Raw genomic sequence first — 20,818 nt, forward strand, 5'->3', positions numbered from 1 at the left:
TCCTCAGCTACCCTACTAGATACAATGTGACCAAACAGGGACAGTCCCTTCCCAAGGGTACTATGTGCTCCTGGGCTGTGCAGTCCCACGGTGGTGGTAGTGGTGGGGAACAGCACGGGAGGGGTGAGGGTGGGACTGTCAACATAATCAGACACGTACCAGCCTAAGGGGCTACCTGGGTTATTTTCTAAAGGGACATGGAGACAATGGAGGCCACTGAGTGGGAGAACTAAGTAGAGGAGAGAGGAAGGATGCTGATACCTGACACTTATGGTCCTTACAGTGTGCCAGTGGTGTTCCAAGCATCTTCCCTAATGGGAAGAGACATTAGGGTGCCAATTATACCTGTAAGGATACTGGGGCCACCAAGACTTGAGTCACAGTGCTAAAGTCAGATGGCTGGTAAAAAGCAGAGATGGGATTTGAGCCCAGGTATTCTGGCTCCAAACCCTCCCCTTGAATTCTACAGCCTCCTAGCGTACAAGTGAGGGAAGCAAGACTGAACAGCTGCATGGGGCTACATTTTAAGCCCTTCTTCAGGGGAGCACTGATGAGAAAGCTACAACAGAACAGCTTGCTCTGAAATAGACGTCCAGGTGCTTAAATCAAGTCCAAGCGCCTTTTGTCTCCATCCTTTCCCCTGGACCCCGCTCCCACCCCAAACCTTGGTATCTTCTGCCCCACCTGCTCCCACGGCAGCTTCTCCCCAATATCACCAATCCCCAGGATGTTGGCAGTCTTGAGGACCTATTTGTTTTTTAATTAAACTACACACACTCACACTTCCTTCTTGATCATATTGTGAGAGGTGGGAGGGAGAACAGGGTCTGGGGAGGTGTTGAAAAACATTTCTTCCACCTCAGAGGACCCTTTCTATCCCACTAGGAGTGCTGGCCCCCAGGGGATATTCCACTGGGTGAGGGATGGATGGGGGCTTCCCACTGTGAGAAGGAGGAGAGGGGGAGGAGAAAAGGGGGGAGGGGAAGGAGGAATTGGAGGGGGAGGAGGAGGGGCAGGAGGGAGAAGAGGAAGGAGAGGGGGAGAGGGAAGAGGAGGGGGAGGGGAAGAGGAGGGGGAAGAGGAGGGGAGGGGGAAGGGGAGGGGAGGGGGAGGGGTGGGGAGAGGAGGTCGGGGGAGAGACTGCCTCCTCAAAGGAAGACCCTTTTCCCATGGAAATGCACTGGGGCTGGTGCCATTAGCATCCCTATGCATAATAAGGGTTGGCCTATTGTCATGCAAATTAATTCAGATGACAACACTCTCTCCTGGACAACACGAGCCCCAGCACGAGGAAGTTTCTCACACTGCTCAGCCAATGCTAACCGGTGGCCTCTACACCATCTTTCATTAATTATTTTCCCCCCCTTCGCTCCTGCAAGGTTTGTTTTCAGCTACAACCCCCTTTACCTCCCAGCTGCGGCTGCCTGCTTCTCATTCTGGAGCCAGCGAAACATCCCCACAAACAAAATAACATGTAAGAACAATAAATAAAAACGAGAGGAAGATCCACATTTCAGATCAATCCTGGAGAAGAAGGGTTTGACTAAACAGAGAGGTGGAGGTCTTGCCGGGTAGCTGCAGAGCACAGGTTCCTCTTATTTTCTTCCCCCTCTTCCATTGTGGTGAGCTTATCTAAGCAGTATCTCTTTTCCCCAGTGAGCCCTGTTCTGCTGTTGGTCATTCAGGGCCCGATAAGATGGATTCTTTGGGTTTCACTATAGAGGGGCTGACTCATCCTTGCCATTGTTTGGCCTGCCAACCTCTTTCTCCAGGCCACTGACCAAGTATTTCCCACTTGTCCACATCAGCAGACTTCAGCTTGGGCACTGCCACAGACTGAGACCAGTTCTTGCCCTGAAAGGAGTTCACTGTCAAAACGAAGAGTAAACACCCGTGACTTCTTCAGATGATGCCAGAAGAGGACAGAGTGAAAGCAGGGCTACGGTGTGTTCACGCTGCCCGCCTGGGCTCTGCAGCCTCCTTCTACCTCCTGATCCCCCACACAGTTCCAGACTTGTTGTCCCCAACCCTCTGCGGGCCGGAGGATCTATCCCTGCAGCCTTGAGTTCAGAGCTGGTCTTCTCTCTCACCTCCAGGACTCTGCCTTCTTGTTCTGTACACAGCAATAGACTAGTTCCATCCCAAGTCCTGACTGTCTCTTTTCAAGAGGCATGATCTCAGGCAAGTTACTTATCTTCTGTGGGCCTCAGTTTAACTACCTAAAAGATGGGGATAACAGCTGTACTCACCTTGTAGGGCTGATATGGTGATTAAACACATACTGCATGCAGAGCACTGAAAACAATGCCAAGCGCATGGTAAGCACTCTGTGGAAGGGTCAGCTACTGTCATTAATTAATTCTCCCAGACTTGACTTTTTGTTGGCTTATCTGGCTACCTCTCCCCTTTCTAATTCAGCTGAGTTCACTCCTCTACTTATTGTTTGCGGCTCTCCAGGCAACTCTGTCCTGGTTTCTTCTGCTGTCCAAGGTGTTTTGTGACAATAAAATGCACTGCTGACACAGAAAGTGTGTGACCCAGGGACTACGCTTGTCCCCTGAAAGTCCAGACATTTCCACCCTATACCTGAGTAGACGGGGTGAGGAAGGACAGGGGAGAGTGGGACATTCTGGAAATCAACTTTAGCTTAAACATCTGAACAACAGACCGGCTTTGTAGCTGGATGCAAATGATATGCAAATGATATGCAAATCTGAATGTAAATACTTGGGGCCTGGGGAGAAAATCCTAGCAGAGACAGTCCCATTCTCTTCTCCTCTACTTCCCAAGCTGCGTTTTGTTTCCTGATTGGTTAGTCTGGAATTCATTATGAAGATTCAAAGGTGCATATGGTTCTCCAAAGCAGTTTTTTTACCGGCCGGTCGGGGGTCTGAGGCTGAAGAGACCTTGGGAAGCAGCTAGTACTGAAGGGAGATCTCTGTCCATTCCAACACGAGCCATGAGAAAGAGGAAACATCCATGTTATGGACCACAAGCCAAGGCAACTGCCAACCTCTCAGGGGCCTCCAGCAGGTCTGGGGAGGGCTACTTTCCCAGGGCCACCGGGCTGCCCCTTCCTGAAATATGGTCACCCAAAACACTCTCACCTGGGCTTCCCTGGTGGCGCAGTGGTTGAGAGTCCGCCTGCCGATGCAGGGGACACGGGTTCGTGCCCCCGTCTGGGAAGATCCCACATGCCGCGGAGCGGCTGGGCCCGTGAGCCATGGCCGCCGAGCCTGCGCGTCCAGAGCCTGTGCTCCGCAGCGGGAGGGGCCACAACAGTGAGAGGCCCGCGTACCGCAAAAAAAAAAACAAAAAAAAACACACTCTCACCTGTTGCTCACTGTACTGGCGGCTGGTTCACACTATTTTCTTTAACCAGATTTGACAGGAAGCACAAACCAGCTTAGCTGGGGGTGGGGACAGAGAGTGGGAAGGGAAAGAAAGAAACCAGGACTACGTTATTCATTCATTCAACAAATTTTATTAGGTGCCTCCCCAGCCATTACACAGAGGATGTCACCTAAGTTCTCAGAAGTAGACATTCCACCCATGGGAAAACTCGGGCTTACAGAGCATCCCTGGCGCCAGGTTTCACATCAGTACAGTTTCTGGGAGAAAACCATATAACTAGACTGTGGTCACTGTAAATTCATGATTCCCTAACCTCAACTGGGCCCTCAAAATGGCCAGAAATTATGTATGTTTCTTTAGTCAGCTCGCTTTCCAAGTCTAGGGAATGGCTGTGTCTGATCTCCACCTTCCTCAAGGCTCCGGTTTCCCTTCTGGGCCATCATTCCAGAGCAATAATCATGCCTCATACTTCAGAGAAAGCAGAAGTCATTCCACTGAGTTTACAGGTAAACCCACACCTGACCTGTCCTCTCCTCCCCTAGGGCTCAGAGGAGGACACAGCCCTTCTCCTCCAAAGACCAGTTGCTCCGGATTCTCCCCAAGGACCCTGCTCTCTCAGTAAGACCTCTCTCTGGGACACCTTCAAATTCCCCTTCACTTCTTTTGCTGGCTCTTCAGCCTTCAAACAAGTCAATAAATCCATTAAATGGATGACTTCCGTCATGTGCTCGGAACAGTGCCTGTTATGGAGCAAGCATGTCTAAGAATTTGCCCTAATTATTCTACAAAAAGCAGGTCCAGCTCACTAGTATCAGAGACATGCATCCAAAATAATGAGATCCTTTTTTTTTTTTGTCCAAGAGTAGCACGGTCTACTAGAACTCTCTGTGATGATGGAAATGCTCTCTATCTGTGCTACATAATATGGCAGCCACCAGAGCCGCGTGTGACTGCTAAACATTTGAAATGTAGATGGTGCAACTGAGGAGCTGAACTTTTTATCTTACTTCATCTTAATTAATTGGAAACAGCCACACGTGGCTAACAGCTACTGTATTTGATAGCATGGGTCGCTATATCTGGCAAAAATGTAAAGAGGTGACATTATCCGGAGTGTGTGGGAGATGGGCACCCCCATACATGGTCACTGGGCCACGTCTATAATGACAGCCTTCACAGGACAACATGGCAGGGTCTGGCATTCGAAACGTGCCTGCTTCAAGTTCTCAGGATCTAGACTAAAACGAGCACGTGTGCCCAACACAAGGGTGGGGAATTGACAGTTTGCAAAGGTGTGTGCTGGTCTCTAGCTTTCCAGAAGCGCAAATCATGCCGTCCTGTACATCCTTGCTCATCTGTAAGCTGAAGATAATCATCACACCCAGGGGTGTTGAGAGGCTAGGAGCCTAACAGGGGCTCTAGTACAAAGTAGATGCTTAATAAATGGTGACTATTATTAGTTAATAGAAATAATAACTGATTACAGAAGTAACATCGATAGGGTCAGTATTGGGATTATAGCCTTGTGACCCCTTTTCGAAAGCTTCCCAGTTGCAGGGGTGAGCAAAATTCAGGGGGCCCCGCCAGCTGGGAGGAAGCAGCCCCCTGGGAAGAGGACGTGTTGGAGAAGCATCAACTGTGGACGGGCGTGCAGGTCAAACTCGACAGTCAGTACAGTGTTGGGGCCAAGGGGGCAGAGCGGTGGGTCTCATCCTGAGCCCCTGTTTGCCCCCAGGGGACATCTGGAAATGTCCGGAAACATTTTTGATTATCACGACTGGGAGAGGGTACGTGTTGCTGGCACCTAGTAAGTAGAGGCCAGGGAGTCTGGCTTCCCACCTTCTTTCCATCCCGCCTAGAATCTCTGGTGGAAATAGACAGAGTTTGGAAGACCACCAGGCTTGGTCTACAGGCTTGCCTCATTTGGTGGGCATAAACAACCTTGACCTGTCTTGGTGGGGGTCTCCCAGCTTTGGGAATTCCTCTGGCTTCAATGGGTCCGAGAATGGACTTCAACTCGGTTGTCCTTCCCTCTCCTCCATGGATGCAATCGCCACAGTGGGAATTTAGATTCTGGCATTCTTCCCAAAAGCCATTTCCTTACCAAATGTTACTTTTCCCAAGGCCAACCTTCCACTGTCTCCCTCTTTCTTCTCCTTCCCCTCCACCCACCACCATTTCACAGGTGCGGGGGCGGGGGGGATGCATGTGATGCCTGCATCTCTTGCCTGCTTCTAGCTCTGCCAGGAGGATGTAGAGTCCCATGAAAATCTAACACAGAGAGGAAGAAAGCAACCATGGAATCTAGACCACTTCTTGCCCATCTCAGATTTCCAATGTTCGCTTTGCCGGCTTTCTCGGACTACCTGAGCCTGTTGAACAGCGCCCATTTTCAGCGATGCTCCTTTGTGCCATCGACAAAGACAAATGGTTGGATCCACCGGCCGCCTTCCATATGACTTCATTTGCAAAGTCCAAGGCAGAGGACTGGGCATCACATCACATCCCCTTAACAATGTGGGGATGGGCAGGGAAGGCTCACCGGGCAGAGCAAGGGAAGACAGCGCTGACGGCAGCTCTTCCATCAGATGCCTCCTGCTTTGGATTCGGCAGCTCGCACAATACCTCTCACCATGCCTGCCAATCGCCCCGGCAGGGGAGTCGGGCGTAGTTGGTGGGGGAGAGAAAAGCAAAGGCACGGTTCAAGCTGCCTGCCCCGGGCCCGTCATTCCCTGTCTGTGCGCGGACTGTGCTTCTCTGCTCTCATAATTCACTTCCCCGAGACGTCATGGTGTGAAGGGCTGAGGCATCTTCCTCATGGTTCCCCTAATCTTCCCGTGTCAAGTAACATATGCATCACTCCCTCACCCTCAACACACTTTTGGCAGATTCTCCAGCAACATCTGTTGCCCGAGGTCTGCCCCATGCAAGCTTCCCCCTCATCAAATGACAGGGCCGGTGGGCAAAGCTTGTCTCTTCCTTCCCCTTCCGCCAGCTCGCAGCTTGGGGTCCCAGGGTCCAGCACGGTAGCCGTCAAACAAGCCTGGAACCGGCCAGGAGGCGCAGGCGGTCCCAGGAGTGTACCACCAGAGACATCTTCCTTCCCATCCCCCAGTAGAATGACGCCTGGTGACCTCCCCAACTACATCGGTAATTTGTCTTGGAGAACCGCCATACCTACAGCAAACACAGGAAGGATTAGGACACAGCATATGCCATTCGGCAACAGAAACGAGCGAAGGTCCTTCCTGAGTTTGAAGGATTACTGAGGGGGAGGAAAGGGAGAGACACAGAGCGAGAAAGATGCATGTGGAATCAGTGAAACCCCGTGTCTTTATCCAGGATTGAAAGGAAATGGATGCCTCCAAACTGGGCGTGTTGAGGTCAAATCCGATATGGGCTCTGAGTTGCAGCCGCTTTAAAGCCTGTTGGTGACAGATGTGGACTTTCGCCAAGTCAACCACAAAATAGGATCAAAGGAAGTTGAGAAACAACAACAACTGGGACTCCCCAGCTAAAGTTTTTTGCTGCCCTTGGAATGTTAGCCCCGTGGACCTGGTCAGGAAGCGGAAGAGAGCCTGAGGGCTACATTCAAATGAGTTGGGAAAATATAAAGATCCAGAAACCAGGCTGGTGCCTCGAAGGATGTGGGGTGTTCTCCATTGCAGCAAAGAAGCAGGGAACACCAACCAGGGTGAGGAGGGACACCTAGAGCCAGCACTGCTACTTGGAGAGGAAATCTCCTCACCTGCATTCAAGAAAAACAACTGTTGAGCCATAATTAATGCATTTTAAAGGTGAAAGGGACAGGAAAGTGAACTGGGTTTCAGCTTACTGGCTTTGAGGTCATACTCGAGTTCAAATCCAGGTTTTGCCACTTCATAGCTGTGTGACCCTGGGAAAGTCACTTACCTCCCCTCGTTTCATTTTCTCATCTATAAAGAGGGTTGATGGTAGTACCTGTCTTCAAGGTTGTAAGAATTCAAGATATACATATAATGTTCTTAAAACTGTGCCTGGCAAGAGCACAGAGTCAACAAATACTAACGACTATTGTGACCTTAATTTGTAAGAGTAAATGTACATCTCGTAGAATGTCCACCTTAGGGAAGATGAGACAATCAAAAGCACTGTGCCTGCGTTTGCAATCCTAGACTCAAAGGGGATCACGTGACAGTAATTTGAAAATGAAAATTGGGTTGTACGAGCATGTGTGAATTTCAAAGAACTCATTCTTCACATCTAAAGCCAGGCTCAGCCACCCGTCCAGTGAAGGTTGAAGGCAACTAAAATAACAAAAATAACTGCCTTGAGAAGAAAACCATACCCCAGAAAGGGTTAACACATTTGCAAGGGCTTCCTCGTTGTGGCTCTGTTCTAACTTGTTCTTTAGCCAACCAGGATAGTTAGAAACATCAACCACTGTTTAATTATCTGGCTGCCCTTACCGCCAGTGGAATATCACGCCTTGTGTCCCCCTGTCTTCCAAAGGGCCTCCTCCCTATTCTCACACAATCTAAGATCTGAAATTCTCAGGTCCTTTCAGCCCAGCTCCATGGGATCAATTCCCCAGGTGTCAGGCTTAGTTATGCTGGAGCCCTGTGGGAAAGGGGATATGCTCTCATTGCTAACTCTGGGGCAAAGTCTCTTTAGGCAAGACATCCATCCTATTCACCAACAAATGTTCCCAGCTGTGGGAAAAAGAGTAGGGACTTTCCATGTCACCCACCGGCTATTCCTCTCTGCAGAGAAGCTGGTACCTCGCCTAAGAGCACCTCCAGGCAGGGCCAGCTGAATGCACCCCAGGCTGATAATTGCAGATTTGGGGGGGCACATCCCATACAGACTCTGACTCTACAACTTAACAGAGACCTTGTGGTGGGGAAATGGGGGAGACTATGTTTGAATGGAAATTTATCATCTTAGAAAAAATTAGAATTTAATTGAATGAATAGTGTTCTGGTTTTTAGATCTATTCAAAGAAAACAATGGAAGACGTCTGTGACAGGCGTGGCAAATAAGTTTCATCACGTCTCGGCAACCAACCCTGATGGTTTGGTAATAGACTCTGGAAGCGCTCTATTAAGATGGATTGTGAAACCATAAGCCAGCATTAAGTTGGCTCTGATTGATTAGCAATGTCTGCTGTGTGTGTGGGAGGAAGTGGCCAGTGATCAGTTAGCAATGTCTGTCCTGAGGGGTGGCCTCGGATATGCACCTCAGATAATACAAAATAAAATTCCTAGTTTTTAAATATGACCATTCCAAGGAATATTTGAACAGTTTCTTAAAATTCCTGGGCCTTCATTTCCATTTTTGTAGACTCTAAAAAGGAGAGGAGAAAAATTAATTTTTTTTTTCATGTTTGAGTGAACTGGTGTCTAAGGTCAATTTTTATCTATACATGTGAAAGCAGATATGAAAACCCTCCTATCCAAATACCAGGTCCAGTCCTAGACAGGTTTGTAAAAGTTGATTTCTACATCTGTAACAGTTTTCATTTTTTGCCTCCCTATAATAATTTTTTTTTAAAACCCACATTTGTTTATTTATTTATTTTTGGCTGTGTTGGGTCTTCGTTTCCGTGCGAGGGCTCTCTCTAGTTGTGGCAAGCGGGGGTCACTCTTCATTGCGGTGTGCGGGCCTCTCACTATCGCAGCCCCTTTCGTTGCTGGAGCACAGGCTCCAGATGCACAGGCTCAATAGTTGTGGCTCACGGGCCTAGCTGCTCCGCGGCATGTGGGATCTTCCCGGACCAGGGCTCGAACCCGTGTCCCCTGCATTAGCAGGCAGATTCTCAACCACTGCGCCACCAGGGAAGCCCTCCCTATAATAATTTATCGATAAGCTTGACTATTCAGCCACCTACCCCATTGTGGGCATTCTTGCATCGCCACGTGAGAATCTGGAATATTATCAATGACTGAGGTGCAGGACCTTACTGGGAAAGCAGGTATATTCACAGCAGGCGATGTTAAAGGTATGGCTGGGGAATTAAAAAAAAAACAAAATAAACAAATAAAAAATATTAGTTTACGCTGACTGAAATAGATCAAAATACCTCTCTCTATGTCCCGGATAATCCCTCTCTCTGTCTCTATCTCTGTCTGTCTGTCAATCTGTCTCTCTCTCTTCTCTCCCGCTCTGTCTTTCCATCTCTCTCTGTCTCTCTCTCATCTTTGGAAGTCTCCTTTTCAATCTATAAGAGACATACCAGAGGAAAGGAGGAAAACATAACCCTAACCTATAGTCTAGGGTTCCCTCTACAAGGAAGTAAGGAAGAAGAGAAGGATTCCAGAAACATAAAGGAGCCCAGAATTTGGAACTAAATGTAGATTACATTGGCTTTACCTGAAAATAATTGTTCGTCCTGGTCTATATCTTAAGATTGGCTTTTGTCATCCTGATGAAAGGGACAGATATCTCTAGTGCTATTAATTTCTTCCGTCTTCTTGCCTTGAATGCAGATGTAATGCCTGGAGCTGCAGAAGCTGTTTTGTGACCATGTGACAATGTCCATGAGGGTGAAAGGCCAAGCTTGGGAAGTGTAGGAAGGTAGAAGGAAGCATGGATTTGGGGGTCATTATTGAGTGCTGAACCAGCCCTGTGCTACCATCCTCCAGACTTCCTTGTGAGATAATTAGATGCCTTTACTTTTGAAACCATCCTTATTAAAGTTTTATTATGGCAGCTTGAAGTATTTCTATACAACTATTTACCTCAGTACTATAATTTGGTATTTTTTTAGGCATTGGACCAATACTGATTTCTACAACTGCCTTACACTGGACCTCAAGAAAAAAGAATGCTAAAGATATAAATCTAAATTGTCAAGGGGTCACAGAGAAAAAATGAGTCATGCCAGCTAGCATAAATGGGGGTGTGGGAATTAGGGGATGGGGGTCTATAAGGAAAGGAAGGACAGAATTTCAATCTGATTGAGTTTTCTAACATATTTTAAATGATGAGAACACAGTCTAGGCCATCTGCCAACCGTTTCTAAATAGAGCATTTCCCAAAGCTGTGCCCTAGGTGTCAACACCTTTGAGATGTGAGTCAGAGACAGAGCCATCTGTACACACAACCTCCACCCACCTTCAGCTTATCCAGTAAGCAGAGCATAGTTGAGTCAGCTCCCAGCACCTGTGTTAATAATTTGGAGGGCACACAGCCTGCCTTTCTCTCTGTACAACTCACAAGAACAGCCCAGCAAACTTCTATGGCTTTAGAAGTCAGTGTCCAGAGCTCATGGGCAGTACCATTCTGTGTCCTTTTCCTTTCTAACAGAGCCTGGAAACAGTCACTGAAGCAGTCAGAAAGGGCTCAACATGAGCTAACAGTCTCTTTCCAAACAGCTAGATATTACTCATTTGCCTTGAGAAGATCAGCAAAGAATGCAAATGGCATCTCCTCATCTCCTGATTTATCCAATTAAAACCAGATGTGGACCATCCCGCATCCTCTTTTCCTGTGGGCTCTCAGAAACAACTAACAGGCGGGAGGGGTAGGATTGAAAAGTGAAGGGAACATTTCTTGAGCCTCTGCTCTGTGCCTGGCACTGTGCTAGTGGGTACCTTCCTATGCATTATCTTATTTAATCCTCATAAGAATTCCAGAAGCTAGGGGATACTGTCCGCATTTTATGGATAAGGAAGTAAGGCTTGGAGAGAACTGGTGATTTGTCTGAGGCCCACAGCTATGGGTGTACGGCAGAGACCATGAGCCTTCACCAACATTTCTGTGCATTTCTACATTTCCCAATCTTCTTGGCAGTTGTGTTGATCATGTTACTGAGTTCTGGACAGAAGCAAGGCACACCCCCTCTCAGCTGGATGGCTAAACCATCTTGCACATTCTTGCACCTATGAGTGGAAGCAAAAGATTCCAAGATGGCCGATCCACTAGATAAAAGGAACCAGGATCTTTGAATCACCACTTGGAGGAGAGACGGCCATCATTCTGGATCGTGCAAACAGATATTCTTAAGTTAGTTACTAAACCACGATCTATCCTACTTCGTCTTGTACGAAGGTCCCATTTCAAAGAGGGTCTGATACAATACTCTATGGAGATGTGGAGGAATCTTTGAAGAAATGGACACAAATATTAAACAGGTCTGCGGTGTCCAGTACAACAACCGAGCAAGTGAAATGACCCCAAAATGAGTCAGAAGGGTTGCATGTGGACAGATGTATTATGTTCTCTCTAGAATATATGTGTGTCTGCTTCCCCGCTCATCTTACATGCACACAGACATAATTAAATCCAGAAAATACATGTTGAAGCTAATCCCTTGCCTCAATTCGGGATTGAACGTGGTGTAATAGCCCTTGGTAAATTCCTTTCAAGGTTCATGTCTCAGTTTCTTCCTTTCTTCAATGGAATAAAGTCCATGGGTCTCCTTCTGGAGTGTTCTTAAGGTATACAAAAACCGCAAAGCAGACACTTGGTAAAAGGAAAGAAGGAATCCAGGACGTTATCGGTAGAAATGACTTAAAGAACCACGTGCATGTACAATTTCGCACTCAGGTACATAGTCCAGGCAGGGTTAAACTCTGAGAAGCCAAACTAGTGATTATCCCAAGGAGATCAACTTTTTTTAAGAAGCTGTCAAAGAAAAGTAGGTGGAGAGATGGATTAGTGGACTGGAAAGGCGCTAGAAGCTGCTGGTGAAAAGCAACAAAGATTTCAAGGAGAGGATTTTGAATCCTTAGACCTCCTTCTCATTATATAGCATCTTCCATGGTATGTGACTGTTGATAAATATTCATTGAAGGGGGAATGGACCTAATGTAATGCAAATCACATGCAAAGCAACATGTAAATTGGAACCATTATATGAAGTCAATAGGTGAGGTACTATGCATATTAAAAGTACAGGACAAGAGCTCCGAAAGCCCCTGAAGAGGCCCGTAATACTAGCAGGGGACCTTCCATTCCCAAAGGAATCTGATGGTCAAAGAGAGAGCCTTGCTATCAAAGAATGTCACCAAGCATGAAGTAGGGACGGTGAGGCCAGGACAGAGGGAAACAGGGATGGGGACAGCCTCCTGCCCTGCTCTCCCCATCCCTTTCAAAGCTGTACTGAAAACAAGTTCCCCTTCATCGCCTTCCCATACCGATCAGACCTGATACTGGCTGGTCAAATCCACTTAGTGACAGGGAGGCCTTCTGATCTGCTCGTCCATTCGCCACGCTATTCAGGATGGCTCCGGCAAGCCTTCCAACAAAAGAGCAGGGGACCCTGAGACAGCCCGTGAGGCTGGTCACTTTGAACCCGCTGGCACCACAGGCAAGACTTTTACAAGCTTTTATATCCCCCCGAAAACTCTCTTCCGGTGAGCGGCGTGCGCTCGCGCGCATGCGCATTTGGCACAGACTTCCTCGCCTCCGCAGAAAGGCCTCAAGTACAAAGACGGGCCCAGAGGCTCTCAGATACAGGCTTTTCCACCTAAGTCCTAAGGGAGTTGCAGGAGTTTGACCATCGTGAACGATCTGAGCCAGGGAAGGTCACAGGCTGTTTCTGATTGGAGCCCTCCGCTGTGTTTCCTTTCTGTGCCCCCGTGGACCTCCTGACAGGACTGGGGGACATGGAAATAAGTCAGGGGTGACCCTTCTGCTGACCCATAGCCTCGCCAGCCAACTCCTGATTGCAACCTTCTGGCTTCAGTAACAGCCTTTAATGCGGGCATCTGGCTCCACTGAGGCCAGAGCTGCTGCAGAGCTGGTGGCAGTAACCACGGCCAGGCTCGGAAGCCCCGCGCCTTCTCTCCACATGTGAGACAAGCCAAGGTCGGTGGGATGGGGGGCACCATACATCGGGAAGGAGCAAAGGCAAAGGAAGACGGGAGAAGCTTCTGAGTTCAGCAGATACTCTCCCTTTGGCTTCTGTGCACCCTTCAGTCTTCATTACGATGCTGGTACCCAAGCTCGGCCTGCTGGTGTTCAAGTCAATGGATGCAAACCTCATAAGACCTCCTGAACAATTGCCGTACAAGTCCCGCCTTCGAATCCCTGCCTCTCTGACATTAGGTTGCAGAAGCCCTTCTCACAATTCCCTGATGATATAATAAAACACAAATGCTGACACCGCTTTATATACCCAAGGCGCACACACCGTTTATAAGGGGTCCCCCCCCGACCCTGCGCTCGCACACACACCTCTGCATGTGGCACAGTCAGGGCAGCCCTGTACACCAGGCACACGTGGCTTTTTCAACAAGGATCTTATGTTGAACAATTGACATGAAAGGGTCAAAGCAACCTCCCTGTTATTTGCAGCCTTACCTGTGGGTCTTTCTCCCTGACACAGACAGGACATCTAATAGACTCTGAAATTGATAACTCCTCCCATCCAGTTGTCTCCTTTTACAGATGATAGATCTGTAAGAAAGAAGTGATCTGGTCAGAGTTAGTCACACTGATGAGTCACGAGGACAGCAGGGCTGGAATCCCAGGGACTGGACTCCCGGCCCAGTGCCCTTCACCACCACACGCATTCCCAGATGGCTGGCCAGTGTCTAGTACCTCCAGCCACTGCTTCCACAAGCCTTCCCCATCAGAGTCCCCTCTCTCCTACACAGGACTCTTGCGGGAGTATTTACAGCAGCTAGATCCTAAATAAATAGCAGTGATGACCCAAAGAGAGGTCCAAGTAGGAAGCAGAGGTGAAAGGCAGTAATCCAGGCTGGACCTCCACTGGCCAAGAGCCCCGGTCTGATCCAGGTATGTCTGATAGCCAGGTGCCACCCCCTCCCCCAGCTTCACAAATCCAAATCCAAACATGTCCTATCTTTTGGAAAATTTGCTTTTCAACTCCAAGGTCTTTTGAGGCTCAAGGAGTTCAAAGACATATAGCATAAAAAGATGAAAGTTGCTGGAAGGAAGTCAGCGTTGATAAGCAGTTCTTTACAGGGGTGTAAACCCAGCTCTCCCCTCTCTCTGGGGAACCAGCAGGATTGCCTTTCCAGTCCATTCTGTGGCTCAGCCCCTCCCAGCCCAGCACAGAATATCAGGCTCCCAACGGAAGAAAACTGGCTGCTTGAGACCCCCGCTGCTTATACACATTGTAAACCCACTCGGTCAAAGTGATACGGGCTTAACACGTCACCTGCTTTCATTTTTCTTTCCTTTTGCAGTAGTGGTGGTGAGTATTTTTTTTTTTTTAATTTACTTCTTTTGAAAATTTCAAAACGAAGCCCGTATCACATTATTTAACAAGTAACTGACTAATCATTCCCAGGGTTCCCTTTCAATGACTGGCACCGTGTTGACACTAAATGCTCTTTTTTTTTTTTTTTTTTTTTTTTTTTTTTAGTTTTTTAAACTATACAGCAGGTCCTTGTTGTTTATCTATTCTATATATAGTAGTGGGTATCTGTTAATCCCAAATTCCCAATTTATCCCTCCCCTCCTTCTCCCCGGTAACCATAAGTTGGTTTTCTATGTCTGTGGGTCTGTTTCTGCTTTGTAAACATATTCATTTGTAACTTTTTTTTTTAGATTCCACATGTAAGCCATGTCCTATGATATTTGTCTTTCTCCATTTGACTTACTTCACTTAGTACGGTCATCTCTAGGTCCACTAAATGTTCTTTCAAATGCACGCTTTGCTTTTAAATAGTGGGCCCTTTTCTGTACGTTTGTGTGGAAGCATTATTTAATAAAAGCCTGAGACTCAGACTCACATTCAGGAGGACCTTCAGAGGAACTCCTTTCCCAGAGTTCATGACCTTCAGTTACCAAGTCTCCACAGGATTAAGGGTTTCTAAGGCATCATCTCCTTTTTGAAAGGAACTTTTAACCTTTTCAGTCCTGGGTAGTTTATGAGAAAAGGACCCCTCCTTGAACCCCAGATTGGAAGACTGAGCGGCTGAACACGAGGCTAGGGTAGTTTTCCAACTGCAAGCTCCCCAAGTCATCCATCCATCCGTCCAGTCAATCAACAAACATGGTGGGCAGATAAACATAACCCCTGACTTCAGAGAGCTACAGCATAGTCAGGGAAACACAATAACCAAGGACCAAAATTGATGGAGCTTAGTTGCCAAAGAAGGGAAGGGTACAAGTTGAATCTGAGAGTCAGGCAAAGGCTCATTCGTCGAGGCCAGGAGGCCCCAGAGCCCATCATAAGGGTTTTGGTGCTCAGCCTAGAACAGTGGGAGGCCCTGTGTCCTGCGTCCTCCTTTCTCCCTGTGTCCTGCGTCCTCCTTTCTCCCTGTGTCCTGCGTCCTCCTTTCTCCCTGTGTCCTGCGTCCTCCTTTCTCCCTGTGTCCTGCGTCCTCCTTTCTCCCTGTGTCCTGCGTCCTCCTTTCTCCCTGTGTCCTCCTTTCTCCCTGTGTCCTGCGTCCTCCTTTCTCCCTGTGTCCTGCGTCCTCCTTTCTCCCTGTGTCCTGCGTCCTCCTTTCTCCCTGTGTCCTGCGTCCTCCTTTCTCCCTGTGTCCTGCGTCCTCCTTTCTCCCTGTGTCCTGCGTCCTCCTTTCTCCCTGTGTCCTGCGTCCTCCTTTCTCCCGCCCTCATGCTCTCTTCCAGAGAAGACACACCCTTCTGCTTTGCGTTAAAATTTTACTTCCATCCACACTAAAAGTCTCTCCCCCAAACCAAAGAGTATTTCTCATGTGATGCCACCCACAAGAGCCCCAGACTCCACAGGCCCTGCATGAAGAAGACATAGAGCGGGGTCAGAGTCTGAACATCAATGTTGAGAAGGCTCAAAAGAGTGGAGGTTCCCAGACTTGACCAGAATTTCAACCCAGCTTTTCCAGCTGGTGTAAAGGGGATCCAATTGTAAGTCAGCCAGACTCTCCTGTTCTGTTTGGAAACGTGTCAAGATGGTGCAGTAGTAGTGTTTAGAAGCCGTGATGGGTCACTGACCATCCCATCGTGGGTCTAGCATATGCTCACTCGGGCACCGCCAACCATTCCCTGAAAGTGCTGACACAGGCAGCAGGCTGCTGCCCTATGGAAAAGTGGTTTTGCTAAGGGTCACCCTTCCCAGTTCCACAGCTGGACAGGAGGCAAAAAAAGCTTCAGTGTAATTAGCAAAATGGTGGGAAAATATGTAAGCAATTCAAGTACCATTACCTTCCCTCTAAGTGAACATATAAGCAGCATTCAGTGCATGGGTGAAGGGGAAATGCAGCTATCTGACCCCATTGGACAAGTTGGCAAAGAGCTTTCAGAAATCTTTAGATTGTGGCAACAGTTCAGTTTAAAATCTTTAAGAATCCAGTTCAGAAAACTGGTTGTCACCTCTTCCTAAATAGGATGAAACTGTCATCAATTTTATCTTTTCCTGCTGGTCTTCAGAATGCAGGGGCTGCTTAGAATGGTTTTAAAGTCAGGCTGGTGGCCGGACTCTGAGTCTCCAAACCTTTCCTCTGCGAGTAGCAGAGACCCTGCATCTAGAAACAGATGTTCTTATTTTTACACATTGTCTGAATTGTATTCTTCTAAGGTATAGGAAGACTTGACTTTGTCTAGTAAGTGGTTTCATTGGCTGGGAATCAAACAGAAAAGGGGACTGGACTTATTTACAAAACAGAAACAAACTCACAGACATAGAAAACAAACTTACGGTTACCAATGAGGAAACGGGGGTGGGGCAGGGATAAATTAGGAGTTTGGGATTAACACATACAAGCTACTATATATAAAATAGATAAACAACAAGGACTTACTGTATAGCACAGTGAACTATATTCAATATCTTGTAATAACCTATAAAGGAAAAGAATCTGAAAAAGAATATATATATATATATATATATATATATATATATATATATATGTATACACACGCATATATATAACTGAATCACTTTGTTATACACCAGAAACTAACACAACACACAACACTGTAAATCAACTACACTTCAGTTTTCTTAAAAAGAGGGAGGAGAAAAATGGGAAATAAGTCAAGTCAACTCTCGATCAGTCCCTGACGTTTGGGGTTGAGATCGTCCATCGTTTTCTTAGAGGAGAAAAGATGTTATATAAAACTTTCCCAAGGTCTGGAGTGACTTCTCAGTAGGAACAGCGGCCAGGAAACGGAAGAGAGTCCAAGATGCGCCACCAGCCAATGAAAGACGACATAGTCGTTTTTTGCACTATTTTTCTCTAAAGAAATACTTTTTTCCCTTCACTCTATGTCCTAGTTAGTGATGCTGCCAGTCACTGAGATGATCAAGCCAGAAAACCAGGCGCCATCTTAGATCTTTTTCCTTATTTCACTTCCCAAAGCTAAAAGTCCTGTCAATTTCACATCCTAAAATTTCCTGTCATCTCTCCCTATACCATCACCATCTAATTTGGACCGTCCTTATTCTCATCAAGATATTTGTATAGTTTGCCCCAAATGTTGCCATGGCTGGATCCCTCACTTCATCCAGCTCTCTGCCCCAATGCCATCTGCTGGGAAAGCACTTCTCTGGCCACTTGGTCTCAACGGTGACTCCCCATCACTTTTTATCCTTACTTCAGTTTTCTTAACAGACCCTACTCCCACCTTTCATCATATGACACATACATACATATATACATATGTATCACATAGTTACATATCACATATTTATATATCATGTATTTAGTTGTATACATGTCATATATTTCTTGTTGGCTTTCCCTTCCCTTCTCGTTTTGTTCACCGCTGTATCCCAGGACCTGGAATGATGCCTGGTGCACCAAAGGAGCTCTATCAGTATTTGCTTAAGGAATGAAGAACCAGGCTCCCTGCTTCCATTCTCATGTATCCTCCATATCTGTGAGACTTACTTTCTGAAACACAGATTTGACCACATTATTTGACGGCTGCAAATGCTTCCATGCCGTCCTGCTGCCAGCATGTCACCATGGCAACCACAGTAACTGTGGCCTGGAGCCACCACTTCTACAGCCTCATTTCCCATGCCCACCTCCAACTCCCCAGGCCTTACCCACCCAACATAGCAGCCATGTGCAATGACTACGGGGTCCCCAAACATGCCATGCTCTTTCTGCCCTCAACACCTTCATGGGGGACTGGACTTTGACTCCCTTTGACTGCTGGGCAAACTCTGAAAAGCCATCCCTCATCCCCTGCTGTGCCCTGCACAGTACTCCTATCACAGGTTACAGAACCTTGCAAGGTGTAGAGTGTGCACGTGTGTCTTTGTCTATATCCTCCCTTGGTCTAGGAGCAGAGGCCATATCATAATCATATTTTGGTAGACAACTTTTCTAGCATTGGAAAACTTCTTTCATGTTGGTGTCTCTTGTGAAATAGGACCAAGCTTTTGAAAGAGAAGAAGAAAAACTCTTTCAGTCTCTCAACTCTGCTTTTTTATGTGCTTCCCCTGAGATTTCTTTTATATTCAGAAAAAAAATAGAGAGAGAAATCACAAAGAGGAAAAGAAAGGAAAAATAAAGAGAGTAGTGAGAGGTGAAATTTTCAGCCAAGTGAGAGTAAAAAAGTAACAGGCTTTTGCATTGCATTGATTACATAACTGAAGCCTGAACTCAGATGACAGAGAACTTGGCAAAATGTCCCCACCATGAAGAGCTGCTGACCAGGTCCAGTGAGTAAAGATGGCAAGAAGCCAAAGTGGACTGGACATCGCTTTGGGCTTTGACTTTCCTTTCTCTGGAGTGACGGGAAGGCTGAGCTGGGAGATGAGGGTGCCTCAGATCCAGCCCAGGCAATACTGCCCCTGCTACCAAACCTGTGCAGGCAAACCCGTCACAAACCCGACCCGGACTGCTTCCTCCGGCTCCGCTCCTCTCCTCCCCACTTCCCAGCCTTCCTGTTAAAGGATTCTGTCCATCCCAAGACCAGTTTCCTCTTCTTTGCTCTGTTTCCTTTCATGAGCTCACACTGAGTGCAGGGGGGCAGCTGGGAATACTGACCGTCAGTGAACGTGTAGGCACGTAGGCACTTGAGTCACCCTTGTTACCTCTGCTTCCACCACCCAAAGGAGTGAAAACGATATACATAAAATAAAACATAAAAATACACTTCACTTCAGTGAAAGGGAAAGTGCACTAAAGCTTTAAAGGAGAGAAGAGCCTGGATTGGAACCCAGTGGCCGTGGGCTGTTCCCTTGAAGGAGGATAAACTTGAGGGCCGTCTTCAGCTCCAGTCTCTGGTAAAGCAAGAGGAGTTGGGTGGGAGGGGTTCTTGGGGTTGAGACTCCCCCCCGCCCAAGAAGAGGGACCCTGGGGGTGATCGTGCCAATTTGACTCGAGCGTATTCCCTGTTCCGTGCATTTGAGCGGGTAACTCTATCTTCGAAACTTGAATGTAAAGATCTCTGGTTTGACCCCTGTTGCCAGGTCTCCTAGAAAAGTCTGGAAATGGGGCAGGTGGTATCCCTAAGCCTCCAGAAAATATTTTGGCAGGACAGCCTAACCCAGGAGGGACATCCATTCTTTCATTCACAAAATATAGTCACTGTTATAAGCTCTGATATATGGTGAAACACACCCTCCTACACACAATTCTTGCCCTCTAGGAACTTATTTTCATTTGTGGGGAAAAGAGAATAACAAAATTTTTTAAAACAAGAAATAGTTCAACTATGTGGCATGCCAGATAGTGAGGGCTAAGGAGGAAAAGTAAATAGAGGGAGGGTGTGTGAAGTGCTGGGAGATCGATTGACTTGGATCCAAGAGGGCTGCCCCGGGGAGTTGCCACGTGAGGGACCACATGAGGGACGGTGCAAACCTGTAAAGCAAAGGTTTGGGGTTATAATTAAGCTTCCTGGGTGTCTCACATTCTGTCCCACCCTGAGGCATGAGGAGCAAATAAAAATAAGAAGGGAGGAGGAGAACCGGAAGCCACATCACCCACTGTACTTGTTGCCATCTGGTGGACCCTGGAAATCATCAGTGCATTTGGTTACTGTGTTTACACAGCCGGCAGGACACACACTGCTTGCTCAGGGCTCCCCAGAGCGGCCGGAATGGTCCCCGCTTCCCCGGATTCCTGAGGCCCCCGCATCCGGGCGCCGGGGCTCCACCACTCACAGGGTTTTAAAATCCCCTTGGGTTGTCCAAAGACGGGCCTCCAGGAACTCCCCAGACCAGGTTCAGATCTTTATCTGGACCAAGTCCTGCGCCTGGGGGTCAAGTTGGGGAGGAGGGCTTTGGAAGTCGTTTGCTCAACCAAGAAGGGAGACAAGGCTGGGCTGAGCAGGCCACCGGGCCGAGGATAGGAAATGAATGAATCATGTGACATCTACCTGCCGTGCCTGACCCCTGGGAAAGCACCCTGGATGTTGGCTCTTGTTAATAAAAATCACGGTCACAACTCTGTTTCAGGTATGTGAAGTATGTACCTACACCCCGAGGAAGTTACATGCAAGTTCTTTTTTCCCATGACCTTCTATTTTTGACCGATTTTTGACCAAAGACACTGAGGTTTAGAATGTTCCATACCGCTCAAAAGCTGGTTCAGTTAATAAGTGGTGGCCAGAATTTGAAATCAACATC

This window comes from Phocoena phocoena, chromosome 19, assembly GCF_963924675.1.
Source record: "Phocoena phocoena chromosome 19, mPhoPho1.1, whole genome shotgun sequence".
Classification (NCBI taxonomy): domain Eukaryota; kingdom Metazoa; phylum Chordata; class Mammalia; order Artiodactyla; family Phocoenidae; genus Phocoena; species Phocoena phocoena.